Source organism: Aquarana catesbeiana, linkage group LG06 (genome assembly GCF_042186555.1).
Source record: "Aquarana catesbeiana isolate 2022-GZ linkage group LG06, ASM4218655v1, whole genome shotgun sequence".
Taxonomy (NCBI): domain Eukaryota; kingdom Metazoa; phylum Chordata; class Amphibia; order Anura; family Ranidae; genus Aquarana; species Aquarana catesbeiana.
In genome coordinates this window covers 121,218,835-121,240,044 of record NC_133329.1, presented here as the reverse complement: position 1 = coordinate 121,240,044, position 21,210 = coordinate 121,218,835, and the positions used below count along the sequence as shown (strand labels likewise).

At 41.4% G+C, this 21,210-nt stretch overlaps 1 protein-coding gene across 7 annotated transcripts in view; it reads left to right on the top strand.

The window, feature by feature from the left end:
• Positions 1–21,210, top strand: part of ELFN1 (extracellular leucine rich repeat and fibronectin type III domain containing 1) — an 855,107-nt gene that overhangs the window by 102,514 nt on the left and 731,383 nt on the right. For 2 of the 7 annotated variants that reach the window (XM_073636734.1, XM_073636729.1), the window contains exon 3: positions 16,065–16,187. The exons of the other annotated variants lie outside the window; for them this stretch is intronic. The gene's annotated coding sequence lies outside the window, so the exon portion shown is untranslated. The remainder of the gene's footprint in view (positions 1–16,064; positions 16,188–21,210) is intronic. 7 annotated transcript variants of the gene reach the window in all.

The following is a 21,210-nucleotide window of genomic DNA, read 5'->3' as shown; positions in this document are numbered from 1 at the left end:
AATGATAATATAATAAATAACTATAAATAATCATGCCAAATAATAATATAAAAATTATAAAAGGTATTCAATAATGTAATCCAATCAAAAACACTCAAATTTGCTGAATTGTCATTGTCATTACTTTTCGCTCAATTCTGTGAGTGATTCTAATTTATTATCACTGTTTTCTAGCTGGTCTAAAACCCCTTTTGATATAAAGGGATGGTTTTGATTGCTATGGACAATCTCCAGTTTACAGGCAGAAAGAACAGTTTTTATAATATAAAACTGCATGCAGGGCACTGAAGAAACCACTAGGGACAAAAGAGATGTGAAATAATTTCATACAGTAATGTAATCTGTAAGATTACAGTGTACTGTATGTATTGTGTGTGTTTCACTTTTTGAATTTGGCGCCGTTCTCCGTCCCCGTGCGTCGCAATGCTCGCAGGGAACGGAGCTCGGCTCTGTGATGAATCGATCGGAGGACGAGCCGCTCACACTGCAGGGAGACATTGCAGGATCCAGGGGACAAGGTAAGTAGGCTCTTCCTGGATCCTGCGGTGCGGTCTGGCTCGGGGTTACCGCTTTTGGTTCTGAAATTCCACCACGAACCAGACTCGGGAATACTGCCAGGGAGGTTAAAACAGTACCTTTTCGGCAGCAGCAGATCCTCATTCTTCCTCTTAACTCTGTGAGAAAAACAGGTTAAGCTGGTCTTTTAGACACATGCCCCCTTCTATGACACTGTAGTGAGAGGCATGCCTCCACTGCAGCATTTTTTATTGGACAGCTTGTTCCAATGGTGCTTTACCATTGGTCCAAGGCTCCAAGTTGTTCATTGAGCTCAGTGTCTCTGACAAGAAGTGAAGAGAGGCACTGTGAGTTCAACCTCTCAGTCTGCTGCAAACAGAGTGTACCAGCTTGTATTAAAACTGGGCGCTCTGTATGTAGCTTCTGACAGGCTGCACAAGAAGCCCTGTATCTCTGGAACTATAGGTAGCAGAGCCCCACATTTTGACCATTGGTGGGGTAGGACTTCAGCCACCTACCCCCCAAATGTGGGGTCTCTGTGACCCCAGGTCGCCGAGCCACGACCCTCAAAGCCAAAGCGCGATTGTTTTTTTTTTTTTTTTTTTTGGTATATATATAGGAAGGCCAGTATGGTTGCCTGAAATTATGGGAGGAGCCCGGGGGGGTATTTAAGCAGACCATCCACATTGGTCTTTGTCGGTTTCAGTGCCTGGTACCCACCCACCCATTCCCCTTCTTAGGGCACTTCTCTTAAAACACTTTCGCTACAAAACCATCCACTCACTTATCTTGGATATGCCCCCTTTTCTTGGTATACCGTCCAGCAGACCAGGGCACACTTCAGGTCTACTTTATGTTGTTAGTCTTGTGACGTGTTTATGTGGTTCACATCTGTCCTGGACATAGGGCTCCGACTATATATATATATATATATATATATATATATATTTTTTATTTTTTTTTTCTGTACCTCCCTGACAGGAGAACTAAGGTCTGAATAAAGGTAGATCCCCGTGTCAAACATATGTATACTTTTCAATTCAGCAAACATGGCCATAAATGTAATATATTTGGCTGAGCAGCAACATGACTCTGAAAATTATTTCTGTCAACTCTCTTTTACATTTTAATGTTCATAAAATATTTAAAACATGAATTTAGAAATGCAAAAATTGCCAACAAGCAAAAAATCAAACTGAAATATTAGTTTTGATTGGATTTACATAACATGGTATATTTTTAAATAGTTTGTTAGTAAAATTTGTTATTTGGTCCTCTGTAGTTTGGGGACTCCAGACTTTAATTGAAAAGTGTAAGATACAATTTGTAAACTAGCCGCTGATGATTTAACTCATCAGTAAAGTTGCAAATAGGAAGAACTGAAGGTATAATGAATCACAAGCCAATTCCCCAAACTCTATTCCCCAAATTAGAAGCAGGTTTTCCCCTCGACATGCAAGAGTTTACTGACTGACTAATTGAATGTGTGTTCTGATTTTTTATTAACCATACAGAGCACAGTTTATCAGTTTATCCTTTTTTTAGGAGCTGCATTAAGTACTGTGCATGTACACCCTCATGTCCAATGACGGCAGGGATTCTGCAATATGATCTCAGCTTTGGTCATGTTGGAGAAATAGAAATCGAAGACTATCTTTTGTCTGCATCTAGACTTTACACACAATTTTCTTTGAGCATTTGACCCTTCCACTTCCACCCATTATTGGGGTTCTAAATCTGTATAGATTTGTTAAAATGTGATTATTCGGGTGGAACTTGAGGCAATTTGTCGAATTATGGATAGAGTAAAATCTTAGTATAATGTGAATAAGGATCCCAAAACCTCGTCATTCTGTTAAGCTATTGTTGACTACACAACGTTGTGGTCAATAACTGGCCTGCTGCCTCCAATCCCAATGCCTTTGAATTGATTTCTAAATGCAATGATCATCCTGGTTCATCAATAGAACTGAACAGTGATGGCCACACTGGCTAGCATGCTGTTTGGTTGATCGTTCTTGATAGGGCAGCTGGGTTTTGAGGATCCGTAAATACTCTGAAGATAAAGTAAACCAATTAACACTACTAGTAATATAGAAGAGGTCTCTTCTACCTTAGACCTTACTGTGGTTTTAACCACTTAAAAAGCATCTGGATGTTCTGATCTAGGGTCAGGTAACAAAGTGAAGCTCCCTGCTCCATGAATGAATCCTAAAATAGGCTCAGTTAGCCAGTCCATTGTTTTCAATCAGGTAAACACTGATATATGGACTTCTAATAAAGCCAGGACCAGAAAGGCACAGTCATTGTGCAGCACTGCTAGGCAAAGCGCAGACTCTGCATATGTTATGGACAAATGTGTATATATATATATAAATTTAATTTCTGAAATGTGGTTCGTAAAACAGTTGTTGATTAAATAATTTAATTTAGTTTAAAATTATCATATTTACATACAGGGATTTTTTTTTTCTCAGACAATAGGTGCAGGAACTCTTCCTTTCACCCTCTGTCTCCACCCCCTACCTACCTCTTGCACCATTTTTGGCTCCACCCCCTACCAACCTCCCAGTACTGCCCCTTTTAAAGAATACAGAATCAAGTAACAATTGTGGTACTAAGTAATTTGAAAGGAATTTGGTAATGATAACAAGAAAAGCAGTAAAAAATATCCCATGCAGCCAGCAACAATAGATCCCCCCAGCAACAATGGACCACCCACAACAAAATACCTCCTCCCCCAGCAACAAAAGATCCCCAGCAGCAATTACAGATCTCCCTGCAGCCAGCATCAATAGACTCTTCAGCAGCTAGCAACAATAGACCCTCCCAGTAACAATGAATCACCCGCAACAAATACCCCCTCCCCAAGCAACAATAGACCCGCAGCAGCAACAACAGATTTTTCCCGCAGCTAGCAGCACTATATCCTTCCCAGCAACAAATGACCCCTAGCAACACAAGACCCACCTCCAGCAACAATAGACCCTCCCCCCACCAGCAACAATAGACCTCCTTAGCAACAATAGACCCCATCCCACAAAAATTGATCCTCATCCAGCAACAATAGATCCCCCAGCAGCTAGCATCAATAGACCCTGAACCCCTTGCCCATTACATACATTCAGTGCTGGAGGTGCCGGAACTGCATTCCCCCGTGTTCCTGCAGGCAAAAAGCCCTGTTTACGTATATATTACATATATATCAACATGTATAAATGTAGACATTGCTTAGCAATGTCCCTTTTGCTGTTTTCTTTTTGTTACCAATTCTGAAAACATTTCCATAGTTAATCCCTTTCTGTGTCTGAATTGTTTATATTTTTTTCAAGAAATCCACAGTTTAATCTTGGAAATGCACATGCTCCAAGCTGACTAGAAAATGATTCACTCATTTGTAAAAGCTGCTTGAAGGATCAGACTAATGTAAAACCAAAGCACGTTAATAGCACTGATGTGTTTAATGGTTTAGCGGCCATAGAGTTGGAAAGTGCATTCACTCCACAACGAAATGTCCCAGAACACTCACATGCAGCATGATATGATAACATACTGGCTTATTTATGTGATACATGTGATTATAAACATTAATGCATCCTTACAACGTAGCTCTGCTGAGAGCCAGAGTAATAAAGATGAAGAATCTTCTCCCATAGCTCCAAATGCAACTGTACAATACTCTGTCATAGAAAGATTAGAATTTTTATGCTTCAACTGCAAGTGAACCTGTGAGGACAAAAGCCAAGGGATTTTCTGTTCAAGAACTACCTGTACTTGGATAAAAGCAGTGGAGATAACCATATATCCTACTTGGTGATGCAGGTACCCAGATCCTCTTCCTTCACAGCCAGGTTTGGGGCACAATTGCTGCAGTAGAGATCCTACTGACTTGACACAATCCCCCACTCAATGACTGAGTCAAGAGAAAAAGCAAAATAGTGGTGCCGGTATCAGTTTCTTCTTTTGATTTACTAGGCAGCAGCTGCATTAGACTAATTAACATACACTGGGCACATGCCATCCATTAGTGACTTACCATTAACATTTTATTAAGTGCATGCATGCTAAGTATAGCACTTAAAATTATTTATTACCTCTCACAGAGATCATAGTATTTTCCCTGACCACTGGTGTACCTATAGCCATAGCAGCCCACGTGGCTGCTATGAGGCCCGGAGCAGGGGCGGATCCAGAGCCTAGTCTCGGGAGGGGCACTGGCAGAAAATACACTAACTGACCCCCATACTACACTAACTGACCCCCATGCTACACTAACTGACCCCCATGCTACACTAACTGACCCCCATACTACACTAACTGACCGCCATACTACACTAACTGACCACTATACTACACTAACTGTATGTATTGTAACAGGGGTGGCGGAAGAACGGAAGTCTCAGACAGTCTGCCTATTACTCCAGTCTCCAGCCTCCTCCAGCATGATGAGCATCTAGTGTCGTGTCCAGGCTGTGTCACACTGTCACGTCGGTCGGCTCTGAGAGACTCGAGTCCGACCTCCGACGTGACGGTGACTCACTCACTCTGCAGTGTGACTGACCTGACTGACGTCACTCGTTGCTAACGCCAGGGCCACCTGGCGTCTAGCAAAGAGTGCAGGGAAGAGGCTCCACCCACCTATCCTTCCTTCAGTGTGAGTGACCACCGCCGCCCGTACGTACCACACCAGGGCTGGACTGGGACAAAAATGTGGTCCTGGACTTTATCCAGACTGGCCCAGGGCACAGCACATCGGGGCACAGCGCACATCGGGGCAACAGAACACAGCACATCAGGGTACAGCACATCAGTGTACATGGGGCACATTTGGCTACATCAGGGCATTTTTGGGCACATGGGGCACATTCAGGGCACATCAGGCACATGGGGTACATGAGGGCACATCAGAGCACATTCAGGGAACATTCAGGGCACATCAGGCACATGGGGTACATCAGGGCACATTCGGGGCACATTCTGGGAACATCAGGGCACATGGGGCACATTCAGGGCACATCAGGCACATGGGGTACATCAGGGCACATCAGGCACATGGGGCACATTCAGGGCACATTCAGCGCACATCAAGGCACATTCAGGGCACATGGGGTACATCAGGGTACATCAGGGCACATCAGGCACATGGGGTACATCAGGGCACATCAGGCACATGGGGTACATCAGGGCACATCAGACACATGGGGTACATCAGGGCACATCAGGCACATGGGGTACATCAGGGCACATCAGGCACATGGGGTACATCAGGGCGCATCAGGCACATGGGGTACATCAGGGCACATTCAGGGAACATCAGGGCACATGGGGTACAATCAGGGCACATTCAGGGCTCATACAATCAGGGCACATGGGGTACAATCAGGGCACATGGGGTACAATCAGGGCACATCAGGGCACATGGGATAAATTCAGGGCACATCAGGGCACATTCAGGGCTCATAGGGTACAATCAGGGTACAGCGTTTACTTGTTTTCTTCATATGCAGAGTAGTGCAGGCAGCCTCTGTAGTAAGTTCTCTCTCATGTCACACTGCTGCTGCTCCCCCCGGCGGCCCCTCCTCCTCCTCCTCTCTTCTCGTCCATCCCAGTCCGACGTGACGCCGTGACTCACTCACACACTGCAGTGTGACTGACCTGACTGACGTCACTCGTTGCTAACGCTAGGGCCGCCTAGCGTCTAGCAACGAGTGCAGGGAAGAGGCTCCACCCACCTATCCTTCCTTCAGTGTCAGACCGCCGCCGCCGTACGTACCACACGCGAGTCTTTCTCTCGGCGCCGCTGATCAGCACATGTGAGAGAGAGACTCGGGCCGGCAGCGGAGCGGCAGGAGACAATTACATTCAGACTCAGAGTGTGCTATTATTTCGGGGGGGGGGGGGCAATTGCCCTGTTGCCCCCCCCCTGGACCTGCCCCTGGCCCGGAGGTGGGAGGAGGCCCCATTGAAGGATGTTGGGGCAACAAATTCAGATAGGTAATCAGTGTGCCTATAAAGATGACACAGATCCAGTTCTGTCATTAGCCATGATCCTCCATTGTAGAAGAGCCGACTGTAAGGCAGGCCATAGATGGTACAAATTGAAAAAAGAGATTGAAAAGCAAATTCACAGAATTGCCCCATCAACACTCCCTCCTGCTGAGACATTGTCTTCTCCAAGGGAGGTGAGAGCAGGCAGGGGAAGCGGTCCCCGCCAGGAGAAGGCAGTGTTTATTGCTAGTGGCTATAGCAAGCGAATCTGACAGGCTGGTTGTACCCAAGTTGATCGATCGATCAACTTGGTACATTCAATGGTTCAAATCTCAGCTGTTTCCTGCCAAACCGGACAAGATTCAAACCATGTATGGCCGGCCTTAGATGCAAAATAGAGTCATTGGGATCATGCTAGTCACAATTCTCCATTTCTTACCCATCTGTAAGTAGATTTATTACCTTTAGAGCTTCTGATCATCCTTTGATTCCAACTGATACTGCCATGTGTCACACAGAGAGGTTACTGTGAAGCCCCATTAGCATTTTGCTATGTGGACCTATGAATTGTGGTTACACACCTGTCCCTGATAATACCTTCCTCTGATTTTCCTCTGAAAGACTGTGAAATCTTTGTAGGCATCATCAAAAGTCAACATCTAAATCTTGGACTAAGATGTTGGCACAGAGATTACACAATCCGTTACATCCTAGTGCCTGTGTGGTACTTGGTTGTGTCCACAAATATCTGGTATAGATCATTCCCCTGCTGAAGCCTCCCTCCTGGTAACTTGCTGCAAAGTTTCAATAATATGATCTGATCACTAGGGTTGAGGAGACTGAATAAATGTTTCTATTAGCATGCACCAGAATAATGACATCTTATCCCAGGCAACTACTCGCTTGACTGAAGCTCAAAGACAGCTTTTGGAAAAGTAATTAGGGTTGTGCAGGATGAACACTCAGATCCCATACACACACAACATTCACACCTGCTCCTCACCTCTACACCAACAATATATAGAACACATGGACAATCTTCTCCAAGAGGACAACTCAGGAAGTACTTTCAAGTATGGCATATTAGACCTTTGTGCTTCAGGAGAGTCAAACCACAGTTGACATATCTTCTAGAATGCATAGGAGTCAGGCTCTCTTACAGGATAAATAATTTTACATGTTGGGAGGCTTGCATTCATTTGGCAGGAAATCTAAGGACAATTGTTTAACAGTAAAATATTTACAGTATTGATGCTGTATACATGTCAGAAATGTATTTATAAAGACTTATGAGGTTACTAAAAGGTCCTCTTTTAGAGGGCAATGCTCAGTGAGTGTTCTGTTGTCCCTTACAAAGATATTGTGGTAGGCAAATATTCTTTGGTGTTACTAAAGGCAGACGAACCATCAAATCTCCTTTAACATAAAGTAAAACCCTCCATGCAAGTTGTGTAATCAGATTTTATCCCCATCGATTTTTGTTCCCTACATTGTAAATTTAAGCAAAACCTTTTTTTTTTTTTTTCTAGATTTCGATAAAGTAGAAGCATGGTTAGATCCTTGGTTTTCCCAGTCTACAAAAAAAATACTATTAATGGTGTTTTGTTTTTGATTCCCCAAAACTAAGGAAAAAACGTTTTTCTAGTGTTCTCCTTTAACTATTTTAGGCTATTTTATTCATCTGTTTTTAAGCACAGTCGTTGATAGTAAGAATCCCAAATGTAATTTAAAGAAACTCCTACGGTACGGCTGATTACTTGACCATCTGCTCATGGGTACGGTGTTCTCATTTTGTATCGTTGGATGTCATGATGTCAGAGGAATGAATCATAGGTGTGAGCAGATGTAGAGCAGACCACTGATAATCCACCTAATTGTACATTGCTAATATCAGAAAATATACAACATGCGGGTAAAGTCAGATTTATTACAGTGTTTATGTTTGGCAATGTAAAAATAAAATTATATAGCTGGAGCATGTGTTAGACTTATTTATGCTGTATTAGCATAATGTATACATTAGCATTATATCTAAATCTTATTTACTGCTCATTTGTGCATTTATTGGTGAATTGGAACTAAACCCAATAAATTAGGTCTTTTATATGAATACTTAGGCATGTGTATATATCTTATGGTTGTCAATAAATATCTTAGTGGTTGCTAGGTTAGGACAACCTGTATTACCCATGTGTCCAGGGGCGTACCTAGAGCATTTGGCACCCAGGGCAAATCCTATATCCGGCACCCCCAACTCTAAAAAGTAAAAACTCCCACACAAATGTGTAATGTTTTCAAGATTATTTATTGCACAGATTTCACAGCCCCCCATCACAGTGTCTTTTGCAGTCTGCCCTCCCATCTCCCTAATCACAGTGCCCCCTTTAACCCTCTGCCTCCCCTGCACAGTCCTGCTTTTGATATAAACAGATAGCTAATACTATTAGCAATGTGCTTGAGTTTAAGTAAGAGATTGCGGAGATACTACAGGAGGTGGTTAGAGAATGGGAACATGATACAAGAGATGGTCAGAGACTGCAGTCATGATACAAGAGATGGTCAGAGACTGTAGACATGATACAGGAGATGGTCAGAGACTACAGACATGATACAGGAGATGGTCAGAGACTGAGGACATGATACAAGAGATGGTCAGAGACTGCGGACATGATACAAGAGATGATCAGAGACTGCAGTCATGATACAGGAGATGGTTAGAGACTGAGGACATGATACAAGAGATGGTCAGAGACTGCAGACATGATAGAGGAGATGGTCAGAGACTGCGGACATGATACAAGAGATGGTCAGAGACTGCAGACATGATACAAGAGATGGTCAGAGACTGCAGACATGATACAGGAGATGGCCAGAGACTGCAGACATGATACAGGAGATGGCCAGACTGCAGACATGATACAAGAGGTAATAGACTGTGAAGAGATGGTCAGAGATTGCCATTCCACTGTCCAGGCAGCTCAGGTGCAGTGTACAGCCTGTCATTGACATGACTCTGTCATATGGAGGAGTTTTAACAAAAGCCTTGCTGGTGTCAGAATACAGCCTGGATAGTCTTGTTCTCTGGAGTTGCTCTGCTAACATCCATTATGCCACACCGCAGAAACAAGCATGTGCTCTTCATGCTGGCAGAAGGTGTTGCACTCTCTCTCGTTCTCTCTCTTTCTCTCTCTCTCTCTCTTTAGTCCAAGTGTAGGGAAACAAGCTTACTGTGCACCACAGTAGCCAGGGGCTGCAAACTCTCTCTCGTCCCCTGTAGCAGGCTGTGCTATTCTCTCCTCTCCTTTCCTCTCCCATCTAGCTGCAGAGTGCCAGCATCTCCTCTGTTCTGTGCTCTGTATGTCAGGCAAATCAAATCAGATGTGCATGGGAAGAGGGCGGGTTCAGCGCTTTTCTATTGGCTAAGGAGGCAGCAGGGAGGCCGTATATCAATCCACCTCTGATTCCAGCCTGCCAAGTCTAGCTAAAGATAATCAGCTTATGTGGCCAGAGCCGCTGTATCCCTCCACAGAAAAAAGAGTCCCCTGCTTCCTGGCTTCAGTACAGGATTTTGAGGTACAATAAAATAAAAAATAAAAACACTGTGACCCATATAAGAATAAGTATGTGAATTTTGGGGATGCCACTGCATGTGAATAATGCTGACAATCCCACTTATAAAGTCAGAAGAACAGTAAACTGGCCCTTGTTTAGAAAGTTTGGAGACCCCTGCATTAGATCATTGTAGGGATCATATATGAAAGTGTAGCTATATTAAGAGGCATCAGAAATGGCTCACCCTCCTTTCAAGAACATGTTCTGGGAAGTCTGTAACCAGTGAAAATTTGTTTCCAGCAGCACTAAGGTCATCAGTTCGAATCCCAACCATGGCACTACCTGCACGGAGTTTGCATGTTTCCCTGTACCTGAGTGGGTTTTCTCCGGGTACTCCGCTTTCCTTCCATACTCCAAAGACATCCTGGTAGGTTAATTAGCTCTTAACTAAAATTGGCCCTAGTATGTATAGATGTGAATTATGGACCTTAGATTGTAAGCTCCTTGAGGGCGCAGGAACTGATGTGTAATAAATATGTAAACTGCTGTACAAATTGACAGCGCTATATAAGTACCTGTAATAATCATCCTAAACTGTGGAGAGTGACCAGATGATCTCTTTCTGGGGATCTTTAAGTATTATTAGATGAGATAATTAAAGCATTTGTAAGGTAAGGTTCACATTTTTTTTAAAATAACAAATATGTTATACTTATCTGCTCTGTGCAATAATTTTGCACAGAGGAGCTCCTGGCCCATCCCCCCTGCTGAATGTCCCCATAGCAATCGGCTTTCTCTGGGGGCACTCCTGAGTGCTTGCTCCTAAGCCGCCTCTGTGTATCTAAGAGACACACAGAGCGTGGCTCGGCCCCTTCTTTACTGGCTGCTCCTGCTGCTGTGTCTCAGTCAATGAGGAGGTAGAGACACGGGAGAGCTTTTGCTCTGGTGCACGTAGCTGGATTAGGATTGGACTCAGGTGAGTACGAGGGGGAGGGGCTAAGGGGGAAGCATGCACACGATGCATGAAGGTAAAAAACGTTCAGCCTTTACAATCACTTTAACAGAAATTCACGCTCACCAAATTGCTGATTCCCAATAAGCCAGTTACAGGAACTGTGCAAACTATTTGCCTAGTAAAAGGGGTAACCTGATTACTTAATTGCACTAATAACATGCATAAATGAGCACTTGTATGTTGAAAATGACTTCCCTAACCGGGATGTTCCCCTTGAGTAAGCTCTGGGGGTGGCGCGGAATGCGATGAAAGCATGGCCTGGCGGGTTACACAGCAGGTCTTAATCTGATGTGTGGCTCCCAGGACACCTGTCATTTTCTGGTATGGAGAACTTATAGTGTGGCACCACATCTGTCAGTGTACTGGTTCCTTGCAAAATATTATATATTGAATAATGTTGTGCTTATGTACTTGTTTATGCTCTAAACTGTTACAGAACATCTAGTTACGACCCAGTGTCAATGTGAAATGTTCATACTTTCTGGTATATGGCCAGTCTAAGGTGTTATAGCTCAAAGTAACCAGCGACAGCACTACTATCTGATGTAATCAGCAGAATTGGAGAATCACCAAAACCATTGTAGGAGCTACACACACAAACCAGGGTTTGACGTGGGAGGTCATTTCCCAGTTATGCAGTGTATGCCAACCACAGGACTGTCCAAGCCATTTCTAATGAGCAGTTGTGGCAGGTTGCCAGACTTTTTATCCCTGAAGAAGTGAATGTTTAAAGACCTCCAAAACATGTTTTGAACAGATTTTTGAGCGAATCAAGGAACAAAATCTAAAACATTCAGATATTTGACATTGGCCAATCCTACACTTGAATTCATCTTCCAGTGAGGACCATGTGACAGCAGCAGGTCTGTAGCAACTACAAATCTGTCTGCTTGTTTTCTTTGTCCATTTGTAGCTGGTGTCTGCTGATTGCAAGGTTTATCTAGGCAGCTATGAATTGCTGGTGTGCCGCAGTCAAAAGCAGCTGCATTAGACAACATAAGTAGCTACTAAAACCGGTGAATGCTGCAAAAAGTCAGTTGTTCGAGCTTGGATAGATGCTTATTCGGTGAATATACTGGCTGCTATTGCTGACCTCTCTTTTTAAAAATGCTAGTTGCCAGACTATCATATTGAATCTCTTGCTTCATCTTTTTGAGTCATTAACCTAGAACAAATATGCAAATAAGGACGTCTAGCTTTTGCTTGCTGCATTTTTGTGACCCAGACAGTGATGCAGACAGAGGGTTAGTATAACAGCCAGGGGGTCAGCATTTTCACAAAGGTCAGTAAGGGCAGCCACCATATTAATCTCATGACAAGTTTCCTATAACTTCCAACATGATGTTGGTGATATGCAAGGATTGTTTTACCTTTATCATTTAGTATAGCAAAGCCCCGGGCTGCCTTTGCCCTTTTAAAGAAAATCTAGCACAAAATGACTTCATGAAATCCTACCATGCATCATGTTGGATAATTTGTTGGGTGTACGTGTGCACGGTTAAAGTTTGAGACAATCTGTGTATTGCCTGAGATGAGACAAAAGATAGAGAATTAAGCATCATTTGCTTTATGAATTAGAGAGAGAGCTCTTATGTACAAAAATGTGCTAAGTATCATTTCTAATTTTTCAGAATCCTTAAATAGTTTTTAAGCAACCGCAAAAATGTTCCTGTTAGCATCCTTGAGAGGAGAACAGAATAAGACACTCATGAGAGATATTGTCAGGAAATAAGAATAAAGTAAACTTGTATTAAAAGAAATGTTGTTTGTCTATACTGAAATTTACCTGGAAAATATACTCATTAAAATCACACTTTAAATGGTATATAAAGATGATTTTTTTTGGATAGAGTTGGGAAGGGTGAGCAACTCCATCAGATTTTTATTGTTGTATCCCTGCCAGAAAGCTTGATTCTTTCTGTATGTTCTGTGACCATCCGTCATTGAGTCTGAAAGTGAGGGAAAATCCAAAATGTTGGGCTGTCAGCAGAACGGGAACAGAGGGGAACTCTTCCAATGAGGACTGTTCCAGTGACAACAGTCTAAAAGAGAATTTCCTTTACTTTACTATATACAGTACTTCATGTTTTGTCTCTGAGACAGGAAGTAAAGTCTTTCCAATGGACGACAGACAGCAAAAAAACAAAACAAAAAGAACTGACAGGGGTTTTACTTATTACCTTTTCTATCTAAACCAAATGAAAAACATTGGCTTCCGATATATTTTAAAGTTTATCTTAAAGTGGATGTAAACCCAATGTCATCCTTTCTAAACTACTGCCATAGGGGTTATCTATAAGGATATACATGCCTCCTGCATGTATCTTTACCTGTCAAATGTCTCCCCTCTGTCTGTTATGAGACCCGAAAAACTACATATTCTGTGGGTGGGTCTGTTGTCTGGAGCTCGGTGGGTGGAGTCGTGATGTCAGTAGACTCCCCGCCCACCTCTACACTCCCCTTGTCAATATGCATTTTCTTTTCCTGTGTATTTCTTACACTGAACTTCTGCTATGATCTCTAACATCCAGTGAAAAGACAGGAAAGTAACCACATGACCTCAGCATGCCAAATCATGGTGAGGTGTGGAACAGCCAATCCTTGCAGAGCTGCTGAAGAAAGGAGTGGGGGGGGGGGATTAAAAAATAATGCATGTCTTAGGCTAGTGCACGAGATGTAAATCACCTGTCAATCACAGCAAGGGGGAGGATTTGACAAAGTTTTTCTCGTTTGTCAAGTTTTATCTTACTGAACAATAAAAGAGGATTGCTCAGAGCTGGATTAACTCTTTGTGGCAAGACTGGGCTCAAATAATAGGAAATCTTATACTCTACATTATGACATAAAAAAAAAAAAAAAACATTTTCGGGTTTACATCCACTTTAACCCAAAAGTACATTGTAAAAATGTATTATATTGCAGATTATCCTTTAAGGTAGTGGTTACGTTATTTTTTCAGACTTTCCCCCCTTTATTTTTACTTGGTGATCCTGTGAATAACACATTTCCTGTATGTTTGTGGTTATACTCATTTCTCCATTGTATCTGTGGAAGGAGCTCTGATTGTCAACATAGACTAGATTTTCAGCATGCACCAATGAAAGGAATGCAAGACTAAATGATAAAAGTTTCCAAATGAATTTACGGATTTGTACTAAAAACAGCCAATATTTTGGAAGGCCAGAAAACACTCCTTCTTCATCAACATTGATTGCTCAAGCAGATACTGCTGGCTAGTAACTCTAGTCCAACGCTAGTACTAGTCCATCAAGTAACTTCCCTACATAGATTCAAAGGAAAATCCCACTCAAGTTTTTTATTTTAACTGAAGCTCTTATGAAGAGGAGGGGGGTTCTGGCCCTGCTGTTTTGTTAGTGAAAACCAGTAAATTCATTTGCATTCTTTTATCCTTTGATCTCTGGCGCTTCTTCCATTGGTGCATGTTTTTTTTGTTGGTAACTTGCTGGTTACTCACAGGAGGGTAGCCCTGTTTGTTGCAAGCAGCCTAACCTGAGCCAGTGAGCGCTCCAAAACTTTTTGACCTCTCATTACTTTGTATGAATCACGGCTCTAGGATGCTTTTTTCTTAATTGGACTTCAGACATGTCTGCCCTTGTTCATTTCCATTAAACTGATGGGACTAGTAGTTTACACAAGAAAAAGAAGGATATTTGTGTTTTTTTCAGCTCACAGAAAGGGACATAGACACATGCATTTCTTGCAAGATCAACAAGTATTTTCTGTACTTGCTGAAAATGATCTTAGCCTTACAAAATGAAAACTAATGCAGGCACCACATCGACAGACTGGTAAGCTGCAATATATTACAGGTTTGTGTTTGGATTTAGATACCCTTCAAAAGAATGAGATCTTTTCATCTCCAGGCTTACGTATTGTTTTACTTTACGTCTTCATTTATTTAAATACAGACTTTATCATGCATAATGGCATCTCTAAATAATATTGATCTTCCATCACAAACTATTTTGAGATCTATTTTTTTGAGATGCTTAAGACAAATAAATAACATCTACTACTATTTTCCAATGGACTTGAAATAAGTATTGATCGTGACATAATAGAGAATGGTTGTTTTGATCTCAGAATATTAGGCATGGGGACAAAAAAACATACTTTATGGTATATTTCCTGTGGAATTCATGTGTTAACTGACAAGCACTAACAAGATATCTTTATATAGATTAAATAAAACATGTCTGATTTATGCTAATTGTGAATAAGTGGGCCACTTAGTCTAATTCTGCTTTGTGTCATTAGTGGAACAATAACCCTAGACGGCGAGATTTTAAGGTAGTGCTCCCAGAGAACCATATGCTAAAATGCCTCTTCATATGCAAAAAAGAGACCTGTGGTTAATTGAATATGTAAATAGAAATTACCCAGAAGCCTTTTATATATATATAGATATATATATATATATATCTATATATATATATCTATATATATATATATCGCATACATTTTTTTAAATATGTAGATTGTATTATAGGATGAACTTCAGCAAAATAGCAATTTAATATCTTTCCTGGTTCTTTATCATCTGAATGCATTAAATTCATGATAGGGAAAATGGCTGCCATGATATGGTCTCAGCAAAATGGCTATTTAATATCTTTCCTGGTCCTCTATCATCTGAATGCATTGAATTCGTCATAGGGAAAATGGCTGTCATGATATTATCAACATAGTCTACAACAAAATGGCGACTGCCACACTTCCTGTCCCTAGCAGATAAATAGATTGATTTAAAAAACTTTCAGGTTTCCCTGAGGAAGTCACGTAACGTGTAGGGCGTGGCTGATAGTGGACTGTAAGTGACGTGAGTGGTAGAAAGCGCCGTTGTTTTTACAATTTCATGCACTTTTTATTTTGCTTTGATGTAAGCATGTTATCGTCTTTTAAATAAATGGATTTATTTTAAACGCTTTACACTATTGGAGGCATATTGTCTATTTCATCCCCACATATGCAGCTGGAGCCCTAGGAGCCTGGATCCTTGACTGTAGACAGAGGAGATACAGAGGAGGTCCTGGGAGGAAGAATCACTAGCCCCAGTTTGGAATTTGATCAAGGGCTCTTGATATGTGGTTATGAGGTGAGAGTTCTGTGAGCACTGAGGTGTTGGTGGAAGTACAAAGAATTTGTGGGAGTATTCCATAAAAGGACTGATCACCGCCGGTTACAATCTGAGCACTTGATCCCTATCAGCTTATTGGACATTATATGTTTGGATAGCTATCACTTTTGTTTTTTGGATGAATAGTGCAAGACCACTTGCAAGTTTTATACCCAGAAGCCTGAACTCATGTTGGACCGACTTTTTTTTAATATGTGTACATTTAAAACAAGCACTCTACCCTGGGAATGCATATCCAGGGCTCACTCTGGTTGCTTGGGATTAGTTACTTTACTTCCTTTCTTTTAACATTTTTATGTAACACAATAAAAATACTATAGCTTTGTTCATGTTTGGCCTTGAGGGACAGTTAAAGAAAAGGTGAACAAACCTAGCTGTATTCAGAAAATATAACAAAACAGGTCATGTTATAGTTGTTGTTTGTAAAGGGTTTAAGAGTAAGGCTAACCATAGATGACTTTTTTTTCTACTCAGCCAATGAGGTGGATAGTTCAGTGTTTCTCAACCTTTTTTTAGTCAAGGCAGCCTTTAAAATTATGTATAATCTAGTACAATGAAACTAATATTTTTATATAGCGCAGAAACATCCACACATGTAGGACACCCAAAGTTATGGGTGATTTATTCTTCCAAAGCAAAAACCCCCTTTGCACACTAGTACTGACTAGTGTTCCAATGTTTCTCTTCTCTCTGTTTCTCTCCCTGACTCTGCTAATGTGACCATAGTGATGGCAGAGAGGGGCAAACAAGGATGCCGTGCAGGCGTCATTGGTTGTTAAGAGGCTGGCAGCTAAGAGGTTATAATGGTGCACAATGCAAACCTGTGGCTTTATGTAACCATAAGGCAGGCTTGATCCACCCGTTAGCTTGTATATAATTTTTGGGCAATTTTTAGGCGTTTTGCCAGGGGCACCCCCGAAGAAACCTAACGGCACCCTGGTTGAAAAAAGCTGGGATAGTGGAATCCATCCTATTCTCTAGCTGATGATCGAATGCCATTTTTGCAACATTCCCATTTGATCAAAGTTGCTAGTTAGATCGTCTTCTTTTGAGCAGAAACCGCCATACATGGATCAAAGTTTGACCTGTTCTTGCTGAACTGGATGAATTTCGATCCATGGTCAGCTTAAGTCTATGTCTTTGTGCTTGTTGTTTTCATTGAAACATCTACCTGTGTATGGCCTAATAGCAGAAACAGCCCTGTTCAAATGGTTATTAACCTATGCATAGTGAATAGTGAGGGTGCTGGTGATTGCTGAAGAACATCTAGAAATTCAGAGCCTGTTCTATTCAACCGCACTATACCTGGACTCCAAACAGTCTGACCAGTGTCAGTTAAGTGCTATGGGACGCCAAGTGTTTGCCTACTACATTTGGGCCAACCATGGCTGGCAAAAGTAGGCATGCATACTGTACTAAACAGAGATGAGTAAAACTAATGCCCTGTACACACGGTCGGATTTTCCGATGGAAAATGTGTGATAGGACCGTGTTGTCGGAAATTCCGACCGTGTGTAGGCTCCATCACACATTTTCCATCGGATTTTCCGACACACAAAGTTTGAGAGAAGGCTATAAAATTTTCCGACAACAAAATCCATTGTTGGAATTTCCGATCGTGTGTACACAAATCCGACGGACAAAGTGCCACGCATGCTCAGAATAAACAAAGAGATGAAAGCTATTGGCTACTACCCCGTTTAGAGTCCTGACATACGTGTTTTACGTCAACGCGTTCAAAACGATCGGATTTTCCGACAACTTTGTGTGACCGTGTGTATGCAAGACAAGTTTGAGCCAACATCCGTCTGAAAAATCCTAGGATTTTGTTGTCGGAATGTCCGATCAATGTCCGACCGTGTGTACGGGGAATTAGATTTTTCATTTGCCTAAAATTACAGTAAAAATTGTGAGATTTAGGTCAAATGCTTTGGAGTCACAGTGGCTATTTAACAAAAGCACCTTGCAAACTATTCCTGACTTGTACTGTGTCAAAGAAGCCTCTCGATAGCCTTATTATTATAATTCTATTTTTATTATTTTATATAAAGTGACAGTACACAAATACCAATCAATTATACCAAAAAAAAGGTGCAAACACCAACAAAAGAACACTTAAACCTTACAAAAAACATCTTATTAGGGCTATGCTTGACTGCATTCAAGGCTGGTTGCAGAATGAATCCTATTCACAGAAAAGCTGTGCCATGCCATAACAATCAGCCTCAACAAACTTTAGTAAATAAAAATCTTGTAATCATTAAAACTGAAGTAAGTCATTAATGGCATTACAAAAATAACCTATTATGAAGAATATGAAAATTAAATTAGAAAACAATATTCAGACTGGTCACTATGACAGTGAATATCTAATTTACATTACGAATAAATAATACCCACTTTCTATTGATCTTCTATAACCTTTGGAATTGAGATATTTCCAAGCCATTACGTAGGTTACATCTAATTTCCCACACAGGAATTTTAATTAACAGCATTTAAGAATATGATAATTGAAAATATATGTGGGATTTAGAGAAATGTTTTAAACAAAGATGCAATTATACAAAACTGACTTCCTATAGTAGGCTTTTTATGTATTCTTTTAGAGATGTGTTAAAGGGCAAGAACATATAAAAGAGAACTTAATTTCAAAACAGAACATTTATTAACATGTATAGAAAAAAATCTTCTGATGTTCGTTACAAATGAAGATAAGTGAGAGGAAGTTCTGGTCATGGGGATAGATAGAAATCTTCACAGGGAAGATTTCATGTTCATTAACCCTTTAAAGGACAATGCAGGTACCTTCTGGTAAATGTATATGATATTATATTAAATTATATTGTACAAGGTTGTACCCAATATTTTAAACTTTGCTTACATTGCAGAACATGCACCACTCTTGGGTCTTATTTTTCATCTAGCTCCAAAAAGTAGTTCCTATGATACCTAAAGAGCAACCAGTCTCTCTGTGTGGCAGCTCCCTATGTAATTGCCCCCACAGCACACACACACTCATACCCCCTTCACTTTAACAAATGGCCTTACTAGCTAATAGTAGACAAAGAAGGTGGCAGGGAATAGAGATTGCTGGGGACCAAGAATTTGCTTTCACAATCCAGTTTTGGGTTTTTGAGGTTCTGGAGTGCTCTGTTTAAACATACCCATTTTTAGGCATATAAAGTTGTCTGCTCTAAAACATTAGTGGCAGTCTGATACCAATTACAATTTAGATACTTACATTTAAAGAAATAACAATGTATTAATGAATACAGAACTGCATTCACTTGTCCCTTTTATCTGCTTATCTGCTTTATCAAAGTTCAACTCTGAAGTACCCATAGACAATGGATGGTTGTAATTTTAACAGGGCTAGGCATAGACCACAATGCTTGTGGCCAGGGCTTTTTTGCTCAGAGAATAGGTGCAGCAACTCAACTATGCCCGCCACACACACATACCTGTGAAATAGCATGAAAAAGTAGCTCTTCCCTCTACATACAACCCCTCCCTCCACTGCCCTCATCTTCTCCCCCCTTCTTAAAAGCTCCACCATCAGTCATATGTCTTACCTTTTTTGCAATATTAAGCTGAAGCACCTATGTAGTAGGAGCAACAACAACTGGTCACCAGGGAAAAAAATGGAGACCACAGAGGGTGCATCCTACCACACACCCTCTCCTGCCCATGACTGCACTGAACCCTGGGCACCTGTTCTGTATCTCCCTTGTCCCTGTCCGGCACTCAGTGAGATCTGCGCAGGAGATCTGACCTGTGGGAGCTACTGGGAGATAAGCTATCACTTGTAAACGCAGAAGCTGGACTTCAGTGTTACCAAGTGATAGTGGTGAGCAGGGAGCAGAAGACCTGAGCCAGAGGTGGTGGAACTGAGTTCCCCCTAGTTCCTGCTGAAAAAAAGCCTTGCTTGTGGCCTGCTCCAGACCTTGTAAGATACCCCTAGCAAGTTATTGTTAAAAAAAAAGTATGGCCAAAGCTTTTTTGCCCATACTTATTTGGTGGGTCACAGGAGTACACTAACTTGTGCTCTCCTGTGACCCAGATTTAGTTGACAGTAGGCTAAAGCTCATTGTCGGCTGATGTCACAGAGCCACTCTAGACTCTGGAAGGATCCAACCATATTGTCAGGATCCACCCAGAAATCTGATTGGCAGATGGCTCAGCCTCTCATCATGCGGCTGGGAGCTGGAGCCAACCACTCCCCCCCCCCCCCCATCCTAGCGCTCCAGTGAGCACTGGAGGGGCAGAGCAGAGAGCAGTGACTGTAAGTCAGGGCTGACCAAGAACTGAGTGATCAGAGGTTGTTGTTTTTTTAAGAACCCCAAACTTCTGCTTTAATGGCAAAATCAGCCTGTTTGATTTGGGATTTTCTTGTTAGTTGCTGTCGTCCCCCTTTTAAAAATCTACAGCCAGTGGGGTTGGACAGCATATAAAAACATTTGTTTGTGCATTATACAAGTCTTGCCTATCCACCAACTTTCTGTCAGGCAGATCAGTCAGGAACATCAACATACCATACATGATATGATTCAATATCATATATAAAGTGGTACAACAAAGCAATTTTGTAAGTCATCAGTACCCAAAGAAGTTTCTTGCATTAATCGCTAGACTTTTTCCTTTTTCTTTTTTACGTACTGGGATTAGAGAATTTCGCTGTGCATTAGCAAAACTGTCAGCGTGTTTGCAGGCAGCTAATGAAAAATGTTCTATTCTTTTTACATCTAACAAACACACTACATTACATTTGGTGTGATCACGGATTCTTTCTGTGAACGTTTCTGAATTCAGTATTAATTATGCAGTACGAAAGCGTTTCCAAAATTTCAGATTTTTGAACAGTAAACTGCAACTATGAAATGTGAAATATTGAATTACTAAGCTAAGATACGCTTTTTTGTACCAGTTGTACAGAACCTGTGGAGCCATGGAGTAAGATTATTATGGAGGGAATAAAGTA